This window comes from Amia ocellicauda, chromosome 20, assembly GCF_036373705.1.
Source record: "Amia ocellicauda isolate fAmiCal2 chromosome 20, fAmiCal2.hap1, whole genome shotgun sequence".
NCBI lineage: Eukaryota > Metazoa > Chordata > Actinopteri > Amiiformes > Amiidae > Amia > Amia ocellicauda.
Window position 1 is genome coordinate 17,386,694 of NC_089869.1, and position 14,757 is coordinate 17,401,450.

A 14,757-nucleotide genomic window follows, 5' to 3' on the forward strand; every position below is an offset into this window, starting at 1 on the left:
GCAGGGTATACCTGCATGTAGAAGTTGTGCTCTGTGACACAATATTAATGGAGAGTTTAAGTTAAAAATGAACTATATCAAACAACTAAAAACACATTTTTCATCTATGTCAAAAAATCAATGAGAATCAATCAGAAGTAAAAACTCCTGAGTAAGGTTGACTGGCATCTGACCAGAGGCTTGCAATTCAACTGACTGTATATTACCTCTCAGTACCTACAGAGCAAAACACACATATGCCAAGGTTTAGTGAAATACTATTAAAGGTATAGAAATTGAAGATTTTTTTGATTATTTTTCTCTCTTTTTAATGTGAAAATACAGTTTTAATATGTTTTAACCAATATTTTCTATCTGATCTTGTTAGATCAGGGTGTTAAATTAATGTAAAGTGCTGGTATAGCTCATTACATTGTGCAGGTAAATACTATAAATTGACTTTAGATATATACATTAAAAAAAAAATGTGTTAGGCATCAAAATAAAACATGTCTGATTTTTATTATTTCTGGTACTTGGAGTTGAATCATGGAAATGTGGTTGAGGTTGTTATGAAGGGGGCATTAAACTGTTTGAAATAGTAGACAGACTATTATTATAGGTTTTGTTCTTTAAGTGATAAAGCATATTAGAGCCTACCATTTCTACCATATTGAGGAGTAGATTTTTTGTAAAGTTAGTATAAATTTAAGAAAACTGTATACTTTGATTTTGTAAATGTTACTTATTTTCTGTTCATATTTGTAATATGACATAATGTCTGAATCTTTAAATGATCACAATGATGTGTGGGGGGGGAGATATAGTGACACTAATGGCAGAATTCCAATACTTAATATTTATTGAAGTTTAAATATTTGATAGTAATTAAGTAATTCTTCTCTGCTAGGCCTTCTGTATTCATGTAAAATAATACATATTTCCTGACAAGTTTTCTTTATTTACATTGGTATAATTTTATGAAAAGTAGAATCTGAAGAGGTGTGATTTGTGCAATGGCATTGCTGTGTTATCTAAATTAATTTGTGTATTTACTTTCAGTATAAAACAAATCCTTGCTTATACATTTAGAATTGTTGAATATTTGACGGTGCTACGATACGGTGCTACGATATAACAGGGATTTGATCTGCTAGGAGAAGGACATGATGAACAATTTGAGCACCATTTGCTAGGTGAAGCACATTAACAGCTCTTCAACGACTGCATCAGACTAAAAACAGTGACAAATAAAAATAATGTGTTAACATATTACGCTGCCTAGTCTTGTTTAGTTAGCTCCTTCCGCCATGTGTTAAATTGATATCCTTGCCATGCCTTTGTAGAAATAACTTCTCTTTAATCTTGTTTGAGGCTAAATTTGAAGTGGAGTGTGTCTACTTGTTCCAAGATTACTTCATCTTTCTTTCTGCAGCCCTGTTTCACATCCTCCCTGTGTCCTCTGGCATTCAATGTCCCATTAACCTTCACATCGAACAACTTTCTGCTGTTTGCACAACACTTTCCAAAGGAGCTTAGGAAACAATCATGGCACCACATTATTATTAGTATTTTTTTCTCCATTATTACTATTTTTTCACTTCTTTAATACAATAACTTAGGCTATCATAAGATATGACATCTAATGTTTCATACTGACTCATATCAGGTTTCCCACAATGTAGCTTTGCTCAAGGTGAAATGGTTGGATTTGGTTTATTTTGTTTATATTTATCTATCTGTCCAACTGTCTATCCGGCTGGATCTTTTTATTTAGTCATTTATTCATGTGCTGTAGTTCTGTCATTTTTAAACTTCATTAAGTTTGAAAACGATTTAAAAAATACATATAATTTTTCTGAGAAACAAATATCACTGCATTTGATCTTGAATATAGGAAAATCTTCTGTGGCCTGTACATTTAATGTCATTTAATCTTGAAATGTGTACTAAAGTTAGCCTAACATTGTGCTTCTCTATTGTTTGTGTATAGGGAGGTAAAACATTCAATGAAAAACACTGAAACCTAAACAACGCTATTGCATGGTAAGTTTGACTGTTCGTTACACTTATAAAACTGCGCTTTGATCAGAATGCAGCTAATCAAATTAATATGCAGTGAATATAAACTCAGTCTTTGAAGCTTGAGCTCTCGCAATTATACAGTCCTCTGAAAGTTGTTTTTCAGTGTTTCCTGTAATATGAAGAGATTTAATGTGGATTTAAAATGAGTGACAAGTTGAGTTTTGTTAGCAAAAATATATTAACTGACAAGTGTACTGAATTATATTTATAAATAATTGTAGTTTAGTTAATTAAACTAATAATTAACATGCTGTCAAATGATGGGTGTGAACAATTTCAGCTACAAATGTATATGTGTGTTACAGGATATTTAGTAATTTAGATCAGCTGTGTAGAAAGAAAGCAATGTGTGAACCCATATATGAACCCATATATATATGAGTCTGTATGTGTGTGTGTGTGTACATTAAAAAATAGAGCTTTTTCTTTGTTTTGTTTCTGACATTTCATTACCAGATTGCACCTGCTCCCCATAAATTAGAGACAAAATGCTACTTGAGTTAATGATTACCTAAGAAAAAAAGGAAGGGTACAGAGTAACTTAATTAAAAGTGTTTGTTTCTGAACTGCCTGGGCAATGAAAACACATTACATCACAGAACCTGGGAAAGTAGTAAAATATTAAGTAGAACTCTTTGTTTGGTATAGGGAACAAGCCCAGACTCAGCTTGCAAAGTCAACATTGGGGGACAATGTTCTTATAATACAAGCTCTATCAATACAATGCATTATCCATTTGATTATATCATATAAATAAAATAAGCGCATGTTTGGAATTTGATCTAAAAACAAAAAATAAACTGTTGTTTGAAAGGTCATTGGAAAAGCCACTGCAGTAGTAATCATTGACACATAAAGCATTAAGACAGTAAAACATAAAGCAATTTAAATAATCAGTGGTAGAAACTGGAAATAATAGTGTACTTATATATATTTTCAAAAAAATAAATGAATCTATTACTGCATAGTAGAAACTGAAATTCCCTTTGCAATTCATATTAATGTGTATATGACAAATGCAGAATATTTTATCCCTGAAATGTTATTTTCAATACAATTTCTAGAAAAGAAACATGGATATTAAATTGTGCACAATACTGTTTTTATACACACAATATTTGCTTTTCTGCAATGTTAAACCATCCTAAAGTGAGAAACCTTTACAAAGAGGTAGTATCCATGCCACCCGACACAAAGAACAACGTGTATCTTGGTTGAGGATATGTTGTGTGAAACCTGAAAAAGTCTGCTATGTTAAGAAGTTGTTTCAATGAGTATCTGTTAATGGTTTTTTGACACTCACAGAGAAAAGATCTGACCATCTCATGTGCTCCTCCACTCAACACCATTGTCATAGGAAGTCATTACTTTGGTTTGTTTACATGTTTTCTAGTTGGACTGACTATCTTCTCCCAAGTGCACCTAGTTTATTAGCAGGGAGAATAACTTTTTTTATTGCTCTCTCAACCCACAGAGAGTCGAGGATATCATGGAAGCCGTCGACTTTTGTCTCCCTTGATGTATATATTGGCACACTTAGTTTTAGGCTGTTAGCTAATGGGATGATACACCATCTAACAGTTGGAAGCTAATGGTTTGGCAGCAGCATGAAAACTGGCTCGTAAGTAGAGAAAAAGGACCCAAGAAATGAAATTTACAATTAATTTCAGTTCCTCTGTCAATAATAATGTGATGTTACTTGTTATACATAGGGTGAAGGGTTGCCACAAATCATGGTAATTTAATTAGATTATAAAATGTATTAATAAACAAGTTTGACTAGTTACTGCTAGATTGCTTCAAACCTACTAATACAAGACAACCTGACAACATTTCTAGCTTTAGAAAGTGTGACTTGTGTAGTCCTTTCCTTTAATACATTACTATTTCCTCTCATTATTATTATAAATGTACTCTGTATTCTTATATAAAACATCTGAAAACATCTTTAAGTTTTTACATTTGAATAAATCATTCGTTTTTAACATGTTTACCTCCAATAGTGTACCAGGACAAACTAATGTTGTAAGTAGACACATTCTAGCTTGTGAAAAGTACACAATATGTAGCAGCTCCTGTGCTGTTTGAAAATGCAGTGTGTTTTTCTCTCAGCTCCCAATAATCTATTCTGTTCAGTCAGGCGCATACATTGACAAATGTTTCCAGCATTAGGTATTTACCTAGTGGAAGGTAATGGATGTAAAGAGTTTAAAAATGCCTGCTGCACTAACAGCAAGAGCAGTGGCAAAACTATCTAGGATGACATCTTTCAAAGAGGAAGATAAAAAAGACTGTTCAGACAGAGTAAATGCATGTTATGGACTATATATATCGGATTTAAATACATTTTATGAAGTATATAAGGGCAAAATATATTTCAAAGTCCTACTGCAACTCAATCCAATAATCTTGCTTGAGAGTTTCTTTCATTTTTCTTTTGTTCTTCCCTGTTTTAAAGAGTCCACAAGTGATTGTTTTGTTACATCAGTTCCCATCATCCTGCAGGACATCTGCTACAAAGAGTAAACCAGCTCAAAACAAGGAAAACTGCAACCAATCAAGGACATTATTTGTTGGCAAATCACAGAGCAAGACTGACAGGCAAAACTGTGGGAATTCCACATGCCTATGCAGTCCTCTTCAGTCGTCTTGAAGCAAAATGTAATGTAAAGACTTTTTATGCTGTGTAGTGTGTCTGGTGCATACGGGCTATAAAAAAGACCTACCTTCCACACAGATTCAAACTCTGCATTTGGCGTTGCTAAATTAATGGGCTGTGCACAGTAATCCTGTAGTTTATCTCTCCCCTATAGATTGCATCCGGAAGCAATTCAGGGTTCAGTAATGAGTGGCTTTTCCCAACTATGTGATTGTGGTTTGTATCCGGAGAGTTCGCCCTAAGTCACCTGTTGTCATACTTTAATAATCAGAGGAGGCACTTGATACCCTCCAGTTAAAGAATATAAGCAATTGGGAAGTTTAAACAGATTTTGTAGAAATAATGGTCTCGCTCTATATGTATAAATATGTGTATGTTTGTGTGTGTGTCTTTGTGTGTCAAAAGGCAGATTTGAGGTGGACACATCAAAGTAGCTGACAAACTGAAAAGAAAAGCCAGAATTCTCTCCTCTTGATTTTCTGTAAAGGCAGATGAACAGATTCCATCTGTTTTGAAATTCTTCAAAACTGTTGTCCCCGAAGATGAAAGAAAAATTCCTCAAAGGCGGTATAATGGGCTGACGGGATGAGACGGCAGCAGACTGTCCTGTTAAGAGGATGCTGCAAAGCTAAGCTTGGATTCACATGCCTTAGGAGAGCTTCCCTTCTCATCATCAGTGGATAATGAGTTATCTGCCTGAAACAAGCAAGATGCAGAAACACATTTCTTCATCATTTTCAGATACCCATACTGGCACATGTATGTTGGTAAGAAACTCACTATCTTCACATGAAAAGGGTAAGCCTACCAGTTCAAAAGGAATGTTCTTAATTTCTGTTTGTCAGGGCTGACACGACACTTTAACATCTAAACTCTAACCAAGGAAGAAAGATTGACATGACATGTTTTCTGTTACATTCATTTATTTGTTTGTATGTTTTCTGCAAAAAGTGTGCCATGAATCTGCATTGTTAATGTATATTGTTTTAGTGTTAATAGTATTCATTTTGAAAGTTTAAGAAGATTATCAGCCATTATTTACTTGAAGTTCACTTTGTGGTTTAGGGTGAATGAGAGCAGTAGTTTCGTAGTTTTGTAGTTCTAGGAAAATAATTGAGCACCCACATTTTTGAAACAATACAATAATAATTAAAACACCCCAAAAAACATTATATTATAAGAAGTTCCTTTTAACTTGCCTTTATCATTGTGTATTTAAAAAACAACTGTACCTTTAAGGGCTCTCAGTGTGCTGTAAATTTGGAATGCTGGCAATCTGATAAGGCTGCACTTTCCTTATCTACAGCGTTCTGGTGTACAGTAAAAGTTTGGTAGCACTGCCCGTAGAAACCCCCTGCATTTTTTCCTGATTTATAGCGACGCCGGTTCGGTCAGACTGGCTAATGAAATCTGTGACAGTGCATTAATGAGGCTGTTTGTTTCAACTCAAGTTCAGTTGCTATACCCTCCCCTACGTCTTTGCCCTCTCTGCCTCCCTTTTGCACACACACACACACACACGCATACTTACACACAGTCACATACACACACACGTACCCATGTATAAACACTCTCTCTCACACACACACACACACACACACACACAAATATATACTCTAAACATTTTCAAGGATTTCTTCCAAAAATCTTGTCTTACTGTTGATATTGTAACCTTCAATTATAAGTATGTCCTGCTTGCCTTAACTAATTGTGACTTGTACATTAATACATATTACTGTATTTGTGTAGATTTGTGTTTTATTCAAAGGACATTTAAGAAACAATGAATAGGAAATAATACATGTCTACATTTGATTGACTAAATTATCATTTTAAGTTAAAAGATAATATATATTTTTTACCTTGATTTTAGAAAATTGGTCAATATGAAACACACACAGCTCAATTCTAAAGTATCTTTAAAAAAACTAAACAATGTGTGCAATTACTTTTGAATTGTTCAAGAACTCTGTATTTGAGTTATAGTTGTATGTGGGCTAGTAAAACTACACCAATGCAAGTAAATCAAAAAGGCTGTAAAAATGTATATATTTCTGCTGGTTTAGTAAGCCAAGGTCTATATTTCAAGATAAAAAATAAATAAATAAATAAATATATATTAACAGTCCTTACAAAAATGTGTTTACATTGTTCCAGGGAATATATTTTAGTTTTAGTTCTAACAATACACGGCATGTATTTTAATTTCCACTTTCTTGGATTGGTTTAATGGTTAACTAATGTTTAGTTATGAAGGCTTCTTTGTCCAAGTTACTGAAATATGTGTTACAGAAATAATTGTTAATATTTATAAATGTATAAAGGCAAAGTGTAAACAATAAGTACTATTGACCTTTACCTGCTAATCTGCAATCTTCAATAATTAAATTTTGAAGAACAGAAATCACAATCTGTGTACTGATTTATAGCTTGTTGATAGCTGGCAAAATGCAACTCAACCAATAGGTGAGTTCAAGAATATAAATATATAAATATAATGCAGTACAGGTTGTGTTTATGGTTTAGTGTGTTAACTCATTATCTCCTGGAGAATAAAGTCCAGTCAGAATTCTGTGAGAAACAGTGAAAAATGTTCACACACATCTACTTTCCTTACAAAGACCTGCTTCATACCTGTACGGTCAAATCTATGAAACATGTGACAATCAAAGTGGTCATGGCTTTTAAAACCAGAGTATTTCTTAAATGAATTATAATACATTCAGGTGTGTACGTGTGAGTATACATGTCTGTGTGGGGGTGGAAAACTGGAATGAAAATCTTATTATTTAAAGTATTGACAGCTTTAACTGCCTTTGTCATTGCAAACTCATATCAAGTTCAAAAGGCTTTAAAATCTCTAAAGAAAGGATATTATTCATAATCCCTGTTACACTTATGTGATTACTGCCTTTCTGCTCTCATAAAGATTAGTTGTTTGTTGCATTTTCTCATTTATTTTATTATTTTTGTGTGGCAATTGGGTTTAATTTTTAGCATTATATTGCCATTAAAAATGTGTTTTTTAAAAAAAACTGCCGTCTGGCAAATGCAATGAACAATTTGAAGGTAGTAAGCACTGGTGCTAAGTATACACTATAATGTATCCACACACATATCAGCCCTACACTCCATCAACACATTAAACCCCCTGTAATTTAATAGTGCGCACTGATTGGGCAGTGTTCTTTAAAAAAAAGAGAAAAAGAGTACAGGTTAATAATGAAACTATGAATCTATCAGACGTTCAGTCTGGGAAAGTTTTGGGAAAAACCTGGCCTGGTCCAACAATCAATCGCAAAGTTCACATTAAAAAGTGCTGACAGCAGTGGGAGAACAAGTTCCCACTTTCATCTAGTGATAGACCTCCAGCTAACCTTCATGTCACCGTTTTTCCTTTCCAGCCCTTCTCTTTATTAAATTGTGTTTCATCCCACGGTGGAATTCTAGGTACTGCATGTTTTGTCACTTATCAGAAAACTTTGACTTTTTCAATTTTTCATGAAAAACAATTCATATAATAGCCTTGAACTTCAGTTTATAAGAGTGAGGAACCCACACAGCGACCTTTTTTCTTCCTTTCATATCGTCTCATTTGGTGAAAGAAAATGTAGGGAGGAGTCTGATTCATGTCTGAGAGTGCAGTTACAGAGGTATAAAGACATAAAATATCATCAGCAACATATATTTACATGTGCATTATAATGATATAATTGGTGTCATAGAAAACAACAGATGTGTTGCAGGGAAGCTAAATGAGTGCAATTGCAATGCTATCTGAATATTTAACACCACCGCCTTCCTGTGAGTTTGTTCTCCTGCTTTATGGTGTAAACTTTCTGTAGTAGCTGCAAGCTCTTCAAAAATGAAAAAGGAACTTTAATGATGTTTGACAAAGATATCTAATGAAAAGACGTATTTAATACAGTTTTCCCCAGAGGTAAATCATTCTGTCTTTTATTAGAAATTGATTTAAAATATAACATTAATACTAATTAATATATCCTTTAGCATTTCTTAATGGTAAAATACATTCCGTCAATCTGGAAAAGATAGAAAAGGCTTGGCTGCAGAGAACTCAGATTGTTCTTTTAAACATAAGTAATTTAAAGACTTGTTTAGGCTGAATTATCTGCTGAATGTCTGTGCCGTAAGTGTGGAAGAAACAATGTCTGTGCAAAGGCGGCTTATGAAAACATATTGGCAAAGCATGTACCAAAGTATTCTGCTGCCCCCCAGGGGTTCAACCAGAAGATCTTATACAGTCTATAATGTGTTTGAGGATAAAGTGTTGTCCTGGGTATTTGTGTCGCTACTCCACTCATTTTTGGTCTAACACAACTTTCTGCACTTTAATAAAGATAAACTCCTGCTGTATATGGTGTGAATGGCATTATAACAAATCAAAATATATTAAACTATGTGATTCTCTCTCCACAGCCTACTGTCTGATGTGAAGTAGTGTAACTCTCATAACTGTTGTGCAATCATTTGAGTGATAAGTTAGATTTAAATTGAAACAGTCTCTTCATATGCCATGTGTTGTGATTATGATTATTAGTAGTAGCAGTAATAGTTGTTGCAATAGTAGTTATCATTATCAAGACTCATTATTACATGATAACATCATTACACATGAGAATGTCGTTTTTTTTGTTTGTTTTTTCAGGATGGGCGTGGGGGGATTATTTTAAATTATTTAATTTCTTACATTGTATCTCAATTTGTATTCAATGTTAAAATGTGTATGTTCTCTCTCAAGGTTTTTGCAATACACTGTAGTTTGTGCTGAAGGTGAGAAGAAATAAGTGCAATATTGATTCATTTCTTTATTTGACCTCTTCTTCTTTTTATGTTTTAACTTGAGGAATTTTGAAAATAAAATCCAAATCTCAAGTATAAGGGGTCCCATTGAGATAAACAGCATAGAAGACTATATTGACACAGGCAACGGACCAAGTTATTACACAGGGAGTGTCAGAGCAAAGACTGCCACCCAGAGGACAAATATTGTCACTTCAGCTACAACTTGAAATGTATCACTGTAAGAGCTACAATAAATAAAATAGCAATATTTCAGTTTCTGTTTGGCAAAAAATCTGCAGTATGCATTCATAGTTAGAATGGAAATCAATTTAAATTTGTTGTTGAATAGAAATCATAAATATACAAATAAGATACATAATTATGGTTTCACGGCTGTAGTTTTCCTGGTCACCAAATGAATGACAAATCCAACTCTTCTTTAACTATTTTACATCTTTTAACACCTAAATCCAATAACGCTTACAAAGAAGCATGCCAGAAGAAAAATATCAGCCCAGCCATTGCTTTATTACAGTGTCACATTGGCAGCACCTGTTGTCAAGATTACTGTTCATTGACAATGCTATTTTGAGATTATTTTTGTAATGCAGTCTGGTGCTTTCCTGATCGTTTGATGATATATACAGTAATTGGAAAGTTTTTTTTCATTAAAAGTCTTTCGTACAACACAGACACACAATGTATTCATTAACAACAGAAAATGGCTGCAAATTATCTATTGAATGGAAGAAGGAACAGGCTATATGTATTATATTATTTTAGGAGATGTAGCATGATTTGTGAATCATTTGATAAATTATTTGATATTTGAAAAAAGCTTTGCCATACTGAATTATTGCCATGGAAGTAAAGACTTAACTATTATGTTTGCTAGTTTTTGTTCTGTTCAAAAATGAGTCTTACATTTTGATGGGTTAATTATTATATTATTTAAATAGTTATACTTTATGTTTTGAATATATATTCTCCCTTTACTGTGATACTAATTCCCTGTTCTGTGTTTCCAAATATTCAGCAGCCTGTTTAAACCAAGATGTTAGGGTTATAGATAGCTTCAGGATTAGGATTAGAGTTGGGGCTGGGGTTAAATGTTTGATTTTTGCAGACACGGTGTATTGCATTCATTTGCTTTGCTTTGAAATTTGTTTTCCTCCTTTGATTATCTGTAGCTTCACCCCAATTCCCTGGTTGCCATTCATGAAGGTAACAATAGTAATTGACACAGAGACTGTAGCACTGAACCACAGATTTTAATGAATTCATAATGGTATTTCAAATGCAAAAGATAAAATAAAACCTTAATATCATAAACTTAGATCTGATCTTTAATATTTGTATTCAAAACTGTGTATATTTTATTTATCTCCGAAAAAGGTGCGATTTGAAGTGTGTCATCATGGTATGAAGGAGGAATATTCATCCAATGCAGCATTTGAATAATGCAGAAATTGAGCATGCACATTTATTCCATTAAAATGGTGCAATTAGAATGGGGAAGAAGGATTTGAAACACATGGATAACTGCAGGTTCAAATCATGGAATTAACTCTATGCCTCTTAAATCAGTGCAAAATCTGCTTGGGCTCTTGTGTAGTTTTACATTGGAAATACTTTTTTACAACCTGTCACAGAGATAAAAAAGGAAGGAAGCAAGGTATTGAGTTACCAGGGTATAGTTTTTTCCTCTGTTTATTTGCTATGTCAAGAATTGAGAGATTATAATGTTTATAAGCAATAAGGCAGGAATCTGGTCAAACGTTTCCCCAGGCTAAAGTGGCACCTTAAGTACCAGGGAAGAGCTATTGACACTTGCATTAAGAATGAAAGTTCAGTCTGTGATTTATTTGGTATGTGTAAGTGTCTGCCATCAATCATCTGTTTCAAAAACAGCAATTTCTATTGAAAGGTAGTGATTTGTTTTTTTGTAAAGCAGCACATAAGTATACTTCCAGGTTTGCTTTCTGTAAGTGGTTATCTCCTGTTTGGTTGTGACCTGATATACAGTATCTGTTTTCATAACAGCTCTTCTATGTAAAGATCTCTTCTCCAACTACCCAGAAAGATTTACCTGACAAAAAGCTATATTACTCCAACTGCTGAACGGGGTGAAACGTAGACACAAAACCCATTCATTCATCAGTACATATAAAAGTGCTTCTGATGTCTGTGCCATTTCACAGTCGAATACAGAGGTTTTACCAAAAACACCAAACACTGTTCAGTTTCTGATCATAGCTTTACACCCAAATCAATTTAAACTGCTACTGTTTCCCTCACTCAATAATGTATATGGATTAATTGTTTAACTAGTTCTTTACAATTATTATTGTCACTTCAGTAGGGAAGTTGGTGTTTCGGTTGAGATTTTCAGATTTTCTATTTTCTAGTAAATTCATGTAACACAAAATTGGGTGAATTTTTATTCAAATAATTAAAAAATAAAATCTTGTGAATGGACACCGGAAAATGACATGAGACAAAGAGACAAAACTCATCCTTCCCGATTCTGTAAAATGCAAGAGATAAATTAACTCTCTATATATGCTGATGTGAATAATACATTTCATCTTTAAAACATCTCTAAAGGTTTTCTAAAGTATTTTTATTTAGTGTAGTCTTTTTTAAATAATATAAATAATATAAAAGGGTAGAAACCTATAGCTTGGACATGAGAATATGACTAAAAATATTAAATGTATTTTGTGTAAATCTGTCCAGTCAAAGCAAATTCAATCTGAAACACATATACATATTCAAATGTGAAATATGATCTGGATTTTGGAAAATGAGGTCCTGGGTATAGTATTTAATAATATTTTGTTAGTAATGTTAAAAGATGTCTTGGTAATTAACTTGATAAGAGCTGTGATGCAGACCATGTCATTGTCACAAATAATAGATCAGTGAATTGCCAAGAAAGCCACAGGAAACACATTTGCACCCACCATACATGGGCTGTAATTTGTGCCCTTTGACCAAGTTCATCCACGCTCAGCGTTTTTGACAGTTGAAAATTGCCTGTCTTTCTGTTATAATTTACACCTTCATCAGCTGAACTAAAAAAGCAGCAAGTGAACAAGGACCTTGCTTTAATTACCTTTTGGAAGAACCTTACACTAACCTGAACCCCAAAGTCACCCCGCTCGACAAAGACACCCTTGTATTGCCTCAAACATCACTGCTCTTCATGAAATAGTCTCTGATATGAAGGAGAACTAAGAGCCATGCTTTTCAACCCCAGGAAAATAATAAAATACAATCTACCAATATACCCCAGTAAATGACGTATCAATGTTTTCTTAAAGAATAGTCAGATTAAATATGTATATTTCTTCAGTAAGTGCTTTTTTCATTCAGTATTTTGTGTATTCAGTTTATATCAAATTAGGAACCAAATTATAATAAATATATGCAGAGCAAAAAAACATAAATGCAAGGAAACAACAAAAACCTTACATGAATTCAAACAGGTATAATGTCACAAAGGCACCAGTCTAGATTTTATAGTTGCCTCAAGAAAATAATTGCCATATCTGCAACTGTCAAAATGATTAATGCCTTTGAGAGCTAAAGAGAATTGAATGATGAAAAGGGGGAAATGCCTTATCCCTGATCTTAGCGCGTTTGATAATGCATGTGTTTAAAATTCCTCTCTTATAACACAACCCTATAGAGATGAGTCTGACTGAGATATTTACAAGAAAATAAAACAAAAAAAGACATAAAAACAGACAAAACAACAACAAAAAATGCAGCATATAATTAATATATACAAATGCATTTTTTTTTTTTTTGCAAATTTAGCATGTACTGTGAGGAATGGTTAGCCTCCATTTCAAATACCCAGATCTCATTTGCCATTTAAAAGAAAGTCAAGTTGATGGGATGGGATTATTTTTCCTGAACATTAAAACAAAAGATAAGAACAAAAACCTCATCATCATCATTGTAATGCATGATTCATGTTGGACTGTTTTGTGTACATACCTGTATGTGTGTATTGTTGTGTATGTGTCTTGTCTTTATATGTATGTTTGTGTCTACACATATGTGGTTATATTTATATATAAACAATGTGCGTATACGCAAATATGAACACAGTATTAGTCCATTATCCCATCCTCTCAGCCTCAATTTGTAGTAATTTAAACAGTTTAAATACTACTGCAGACATCAAGTGCAAACCTATAAGCACTAGGATTACTTGGCAAGTAATCCTACAATTATACAATTATATTGAACACAACCCTGTAATATTTCAATGAGCATAAACCTTAAACGAAAAGCATTCAATGTTCAAATTGGGTTCACTATTGGACAATATTGACAAAAAGGAGTGAAAATGTATAAACTAATTGTCTTATTTTGTTGAGTTGATTCTGAACCACAAAACAAGTAGTAGGAAAAACAAGTGGCTTAACCTTTGGCAATGTAAGAGTTAATCATGCTCTGTCCTCCTGATAACCCGAGGCACCATAAACAGAAGAAGAGGTGAAATATTCTCCGTCTCTAAGAGGCTGGGAAAGAATGGGGTCCACTGTCTCCCTGACAGGGAAAAATGGAGTGTCTTTTGTTGTAGGCAGATACGGGAGATGGTATCAGCCAGAATGAAAATATGTATAACTACAAATGGTAAAGTTAAGGGCAAGCAGAGGTCAAGGAACTCTAGGTTATATGTGCATAGTGAACTAATTAATTAATGTATTATTGTTGTTTTTTCTTATGATACCATTAGAACAATTTGAAATAAATAATAGAATAATCTTGTTTTATGAACAGAGAAATATATAAAATATGGTAATGCATCTTTCGGTGGATTCCTAAAGTCGGTTTGTCAATGTAATTCCTCTCTTAATTACTTGAGTCACAAGTTTCATTGAGCGATATATTAAAGCCAGCTCCCACTCCAAATTAACTTGACAGTTTGTGCTTTCCAGACTGTCAGAAAAATGTGGTGTGTGACACTGTGACATGGTGACTTTAAAATGAAATCATACTAATATTTCCTATTATCTAGTTATCATGCCCTTTAATTATGAAGACAGCTTTACAAATCATGTACATATGTGTATTTGTGATTTATTAATTACAGCTGGATATCTAACATAGTATGACGGCTCCAATTGAATCATTCTCTTGTTCAATTAACGAAGTTAAGCCGGAACATTGTATACTGCTGCCTACTAATTAACAAATGTCTACGATAT